This window comes from Phasianus colchicus, chromosome 2, assembly GCF_987193195.1.
Source record: "Phasianus colchicus chromosome 2, bPhaCol1.hap1.1, whole genome shotgun sequence".
Classification (NCBI taxonomy): domain Eukaryota; kingdom Metazoa; phylum Chordata; class Aves; order Galliformes; family Phasianidae; genus Phasianus; species Phasianus colchicus.
In genome coordinates this window covers 31,212,071-31,219,088 of record NC_143437.1, presented here as the reverse complement: position 1 = coordinate 31,219,088, position 7,018 = coordinate 31,212,071, and the positions used below count along the sequence as shown (strand labels likewise).

Below are 7,018 nucleotides of genomic sequence, written 5' to 3'. Positions count from 1 at the left end.
CTTCTATGCATGGAGGTCAGAAAGGCTCAGAAACCTCTGCATTCATGAAGCCACTCTGCCTTTTGTTGCTGTATCTCCCCCCAGGTTGCTATGGGATCATAGTTTATATTCACCTATTAAAACCAGTAGTCCAGATGCAACATCAGGCTCAGGAAATCCCCGAACTGCTGATTGTCGGAAGCAGGGGAGGATATTTGGGAGTAGGGGCATCACTCTAACATTCATGCCTTGTTCTTATATTTTCTTCCTAAGCGCCTGCCCTTATCTGCTGTCAGAGGCAGGATATTGAAATAGATGGATCTTTGGTCTGACTCAGGCTGGCAGTTCCTGTGTTGGAGGACATTGTGGCGGTGGCTGTGAACCTCCATCTCACAGGGTCCGAGGATCCCAAATGTGGCTACCCACCTGCTAAAGCCTTGTGGTTGTAATGCTTCATCTGCTATCCATTCTCCCAGATCCTACTTGCAGCAGTAGTGCAGCACTGGGGGAGGAGGGAGAGCTGATCCCCTTCTTAAAGACTGTATTTTTATGTGTTTACTTGTTTATTTTGGCCTGGATGGAAGTACTTTTTTTTTTCTTTTTCCCCTGAATAGGGAATTTAGAAAAGTGACATCATTTTTAATCCTTGACATTTATGGGCTTTGAAAGAGATTCTGGATAATACTGAGCAATTAAGATGCCATTTTAATAGTTCTTTCAAGTGAAATCAAGTGAGTAATTAAATAAAATTGAATGAGGACCATGTCAGGCCACCCACAAGCTTTCATATCTGCTACAGATCGATGAGTAAGTCAGGGTGGGGGGCAAATGTTATATAGTTAAGTGGTCCTATTTATGTGTTACTCAGTAACTCTAGGAATGAGGTTTCCAGCTGAAAGATTTGATTTCTTTGTACAGTGTTTCCAAGCAAGAATATGCTAGATTAGCTATTGCTATTCAAGTAGCAGTAACTTTCCTATCTTTAAATTCTGGATAGTGGTGTTAATGGCATTATTTTTATAGTCAGCTTATGATAATAGTCATGGAACATAAACAAGATTTTTAACATTTAATGCTGGATTTTAATTTCTGCTGCCCTGTTCTGTATGTGATTATATAGATGCTTGTTGAAAGCTGCTTTAGAGCACAGGCATGGGGTTTGGTATTACACATGTTTTGCATTCGTATTACAGAGAGAAAACAGTAAAGTTCAAGCAAAGGATAACAAGTGGTTTTGAGATTTCCAGTACAGTGCCAACTAAGTAGGTAATGATGTAAAGCAATATTTGTTATATATCAGTTCATTTTCTTAGGAAAGACAGAATCTTTTTTTCTTTGAGCTTTCCCACTCTTTCATGTTAAATTTTGTGCCAGGATTTCTCATTGTAAGTAGAAATATTAGCTGGAAATTATCTTTCTGAAGTAGATTCCTTGAACTGGAGCTGGGATGCCCAACATTGTCTTAGATACACAAGAAATGTTCACAAAATACCGATAACTGAAAAATGCTTCATTTTGAAGTTAAAATCAAGCTATTAATATGAAGACATCTAAGGACAATTTTGCAAACCTGACTCACAGCTATAGCATTACTTTTCCTGAAATGAACACAGGGCAAGGCACTGATTCAGTACAATGGATGGAATAATCTCGTTGTATTTTGTATTCAAAGTCACAGGAAAAAAAAAAAAAAAAAAAAAAAAAAGTGTTATTCCTTAAGAATTTCCTCTGTAGGATACCTTTTGGGCACAGCAGCTACAGAGCAGGTAGCACTCCTGGCAGCACTCCTTGCTCATCCCACATCTGCTTATTTTCTTTTTATCCTGTCCATCTGTCACTGTGTTGCAATCAGCTGACCGTGACTCTGTGCCTATAGGTGCTCTCCTCATTACAAATACATACTTGCCTTTTAATTCCTCTCCTAAAAGACAATTCCCTGTTTTTAATGAGAATCTGGGAAAATGCAGGCCCCCTCTGGTGGTCAAAATGACATGAGTATGTTTCTACAGGCTTTCACTCAAAGTCTGTCCTGCTGAGAGGCCAAAATGTGTGCTTTACATTTTGAAGTCATATGACCATAGTTAGATCATTTTTCTAAGAAAACCACTGGAATGAGCCAAAATTGGAGAAATGTGCATAGAAGAGGTGTTCCAGCGTGTGTCAGATCCCAGGAATGTGGTCGGTGGCACTGTCAGATCCACACAGTGCAGACATGAAGTTCCTCACACTGAATCTCAGTGCCCAGCTATCCTGTGAGTGCAGGGACAGCACGCAGGGTGCCAGGACCAGGCCTGCTGTTGGAGGCAGGGCAGAGCATTGGGGAGAAATACTGACTGCTCAGAAAAAATGTCTGCCTAATGTCCCAGGCTGCTCTTTCTCCTGTTGCTGGAAACCACGGGGATACTGGGTACGGCATGTCAAGGTACAGAAAGCAAGCAGAGTATTAATTTGTGTTTTCTGTGGTTCCCTTTTTATTTTGGTATAGTTCATGACAACAAAATCACTTGAACCATCACACAAAGAGTTATGATATCTGATCTCTAATTTTAAGAGGAAGACTCTCCTGAACGTTTTTCCTTTTCCTCTCTGTGTGAAAAGTAGCATTTCCCTTTGCTGTTGTGAGGATGTTCGGTGTTGTCTTCTCTGGCAAGTTATTGCTTCTGATATCCTGGAGGTTGAGATGGTTTCTAAAACAGCCAAGAAATCCAAACAATGCTTAGAAAACATTATGGCACTTTCATAAGCAGCTATCAGTGATGTCAGCAGGAAAATAATTCACATAGCTATCCAAAATTTATCTTACAATGACTAGCTAGGGCTTTTCCTTCCCTTTTGAATCTGGTTGATTCTCACGCATTGCACAAGCTCCAGTGGAATTTTTTAGGCTGTCCCCTAAGCCCCAAAGTTGACTTTTTGTCTTCTCTCTCCCAGCAGCAACACATACCATCCGTCACTCAAAGGATAAAAGAGTCCTGTCACCACAACTGCTGACCAAGAATAAGAGTAATTCACCAATGTGTTTATGTACTGAGGAGTATTTGATTAATTCTATCAATGGTGACAGAGGATTTAATAGTAACATACAATAATTCTGTTGTTATTATAAAACCCCGCTAGTCAGATTAGTGGCTGCTGAAGCTCTCCTCATTGTCATGTGATTCCTGTTCAGAGAGGGATTATGATGTTTCATTAAAATACATTTAACTTCATTTAAATGTTTGTAATTGAGTTAGTTTTCCATAAATCTCTACTTCATCTCCTTGCAGCTATTCTGCATACCTATGGGCTGCAGAAAAAAGGCACTGTGCCATAACACATCGAAGTTTCAGAACTCTGCTAGCAGGGGTCATCCTGGCCAAAGGCTTCTGGATGGTTTTTTTGGTGTTTTTTTTTTTTTTTTTTTTTTTCCTACAGTAAGTCAGAAGGCCCTGTACAGTTTACTTGGGAGTGTACACCACTGGCAGCTCCGCACCACCACTAGAAAAGAGGCTGCCAGAGTAGCTGGACTGCTAATAATTTAGAGTGTATTTTTGTTGTAAGTTTATAAATTCCTGCATCACAAACATTTTCAAAGTAGGAACTTAAAAATGGGTACGCTCATTTTCACTTGTTCTTTTCAATATAGCAAAACAAAGAATAATTTGGATGAGATTTCTTAGCTATTCGCCTTCAGTCGCGCGCTGTGCAAACAAGCAGTACTTGTGCACTGGCTTGCTGCAGAGAAAAACAGGATTGAGAGGGAAGAATAAGAGTTTATAGCTGCCTTAGGAGATTTCTTCTACGAAGTGCCGAAGATTGGATTACATTCACAAGGAGTTTGCTGAGTTTAAGAGATGAGGATATTCTTAATAAGCAATCTTCAGCATCCTGTTCCTTTGCTAGTAGTAGTTGTTTCTCATTTAGGACATTTATTTTCCAGGTGGCTAAGCAGCAGCATTAGAGCTACGTGAGATGCATTGCAGTTAAGGTGCAATCCCATGCCAAAACCATGACGTATGGACTGCATTGGCCCAGCAGCTGATGGGTTTGGGCTATTTATCATAGTGTTAAGGAAGAAGGTGAGTCACTAGCCCATTTCCTATCACAACCTTGCCTCATCCCATATGCAGTAAGCAGCAGGTCTTTTGGGGGATCAGTGTCTTCTTTTAATGATCGTTCTGTATGTGTCCCTTTCCTGTCTTTTGGACAAATAAGGATTTTGGTACAGAGCTTTCAGGACAAGGAAGATTGGTCATCTCCCATGTTAATCTTTGTGGCCTTCCTTTGAACTTTCTTTAATTTATCAGTGTCCCGTTTGAACAGCAGGCACTAGTATTCTAGTGGTAATTGCTCAGGATTCATGCAGACATATGATAGCCATCCTACCTGATAATACCATTGAGAATATGCTTACTGTGTCGAAGAGCAGCATTGTCTCTTTTAACTTTGTCATGCTGGGAGCTCCTGTTCTGCTGACAAATTGGTATGACTCAAATACATTTCCAGGGACCTAAAGGTTATGAAAGAGATGTCTGTTTTTCACTAACTGCAGTTAATCACGAAGAGGAACAGAATTACATTGAGGTCTCTCTTTACTGTTCTAATTCCTGGGGACCAGCTTCATTCCTGTGCTTCAGAAACAAAGACTTTACGTATGAATTGCTAAAAGACTGAAAAGGCCCATTCTGTTTCTTTGTTTAGGCTATAATCAACAGATGCCAGCAAAGGTATTGAAAGAATTTTGGTATGGGCATGAATTCCTCTGACTGGGTCGTTGCATGGAAAAAAATAAAATAAAATTAGATGGTTGTAATACTAGGAGCTGATAGTTAAATCCTACAAATCCTTTGTAGGATTTAACTATCAATTAAAGCTGAGTGACACTATCCTTCCTATTCATCCTGCTGCTGAGACTAAGAGCAACTTCAAAATGCTATTCTAAGCATAAGGAAAAAAATGGTTAGAAAAATACAGTATGCAAGCAAGTTATGGGCAGGTGTGAGGGTTGTATATATATCCAAACTGCTATGAGAGTTCTGAATTACTCTAAGGCAATATTTTCCTGTGTCAAAAATTGGCTAAAATTCTACATCCTTATTCCTCATGACACTACTGGCACCTCTCCTTCCTATTGCCAGGTCGGTCCAGTCCCAAGCCACAGTGTTGTATGCCCCAACAGCCCAAACATGAGAGGCTGATGAAGATGTCAGGTCATGAAGAAGGGACAGGAACAACTAGATGAGGAATTTCACAGACATGGAAGGGTGTTGCTGGGGAAGAGGAAACAGAGACAAACTGAGTTTTTCAGCAGGAAGAGCTCAGAGCAGAGTTTATCTGCAAGATCAGCTAAGAGCAGAAACAGAAAATGAGTTGGTAGATCTAAATGGAACAAGCCAGGAGATGGGGCCACAATGCAAGGACACTCCTCCATAGCAGCAAGAAAATGGAAGAAGCAAAGAAGCATGAATAGGCTTCATTGCTTCATTAGAAACTCCCTTGTAATGTGCAGTACTTGGCAGGCACTGTACTTGACTCACCCAGTGTGCTGGAGGATTTTCCTGACCAAAGCAGCATGTTGGCAGGTGCTTCCTCAGCTCACACCTAGAGATAGTCACACAGGCTGCTCAGGAGAGGCTAAGTTGAGGCTCACTGTACTACCAGTACAGTATCCTGGAAAACAAAGATAGGGACAATGGTTATAGGAAAAACATTGCCATGCTCGCAAATAACAGAATGCTGTAATATGTGACATTACTCAGTCAGATTTTCCTGTAGACTAAGGTTAAAAGAACAAGTTCACTTTAAGCCATTGATCTATGGTGAGAAGACAGGAAAACAAAACTCACTATTAAACAATATTCACTGCATGTGCATGTCACACATTTAGTGAATATCTTCTCTAGGGTCTCCAAGGGCTCATGAGGCTGCAGGCTCATGTGTTCTGTTGACCCCAGCCTCAGGGTGCACTGTCTGGGGCTTAGAGTGAGTCATCCTGTTATACACAGCTTTTAGGTGCAGAGCCATTCTCTTAGTAAGGACAGCTTTTTCCAGCCAAGATGGCAGGACTGCTGTTTTCTTGCCTGTTTCTCATGGTGCTGGATTCTAACATAGTGCTAAGGGTATTGTGTCATGTTTTTCCCCTTCCTCCTGCCTTCCTTCCCACCCCTAAGGTCACTTGGTTAATATTTCTATTGTATACATTAATTAGCACATTCCTGGCTGCAGGCTACCTTCTCCTCTTCCTGGCCTCTTTAAAACATAGCAGTTTATATAATACATATTATTTTTCAAATGTTAATTATGCAAAGACCTTTTAGGATTTGTAATATTTAGCTTGCTCTGACCTTTGCACAGCATCTACACATAACATATGCACAGCAAACACTGGCTTATAGCAGCAGCCTGCCAAAGCTCCCTGGCCTCTTATCACCTCTTCCCCCACTTACAATTTGTTAGATTTCTGGGGAACCCTGCCACACACGTAGTATAAATATAAACAAATGTGGTGAAATCCTATCTGTATCTGTTCCTTAACACCCATCCCGTGGTGTGTCAAACTGAGGAATAAAAGGTTGCCTTTGATTGGCACCTAAGGAAGTCTGCATTTAGGGCGCAGCAGAGTTTGAGAATAAGGGCTAGCTCAGTGAGCTGGAGCACAAGTTTCCACTTCTCAGGAGGGCTGATCAGGAGGGGCTTGCCAGCCCTCAAGGCAAAGGGTGCCTCTGCTGATTTTCTGCTGCTATCAACTTTGGTTTCCTACAGCAGCCTTAGCCACTGTGGTGGGTGCCAGCTTCAGCAAGCCCTCTGACCAAGCTTGCTCCACTCCATTTACCACCCATGAAGAATTAAAAGGCTGATCCCTAGTTGAAGTAAGAGAGATAAAATCAGGATCTTATCCATAAGGTGAGTACCTGTTGAGAGGTACTAGTGATAAAGCAGTCACAGCAACTACATAATTTCACAATGTCAACCTACACATGCAGTGACAGAGGCAGATCTCAGAGAAGGGTAATCTCTGGAAGGGGAAGAAGGAAAAAGCAACAGGGAGCAGCTGGGAGGG

The 7,018-nt window shown here is 41.3% G+C and overlaps 1 long non-coding RNA gene across 1 annotated transcript; it reads right to left on the bottom strand.

Annotated features, from left to right (window-relative positions):
* Nucleotides 1–2,288: 2,288 nt before the first annotated feature.
* On the bottom strand, nucleotides 2,289–6,170 carry LOC149918936 (uncharacterized). Its single transcript, XR_016464151.1, has 3 exons — nucleotides 5,496–6,170; nucleotides 4,373–4,468; nucleotides 2,289–2,666 (listed from the first exon to the last, which is right to left on the bottom strand). It is a non-coding gene; the product is annotated as an uncharacterized LOC149918936 (long non-coding RNA).
* Nucleotides 6,171–7,018: the final 848 nt, after the last annotated feature.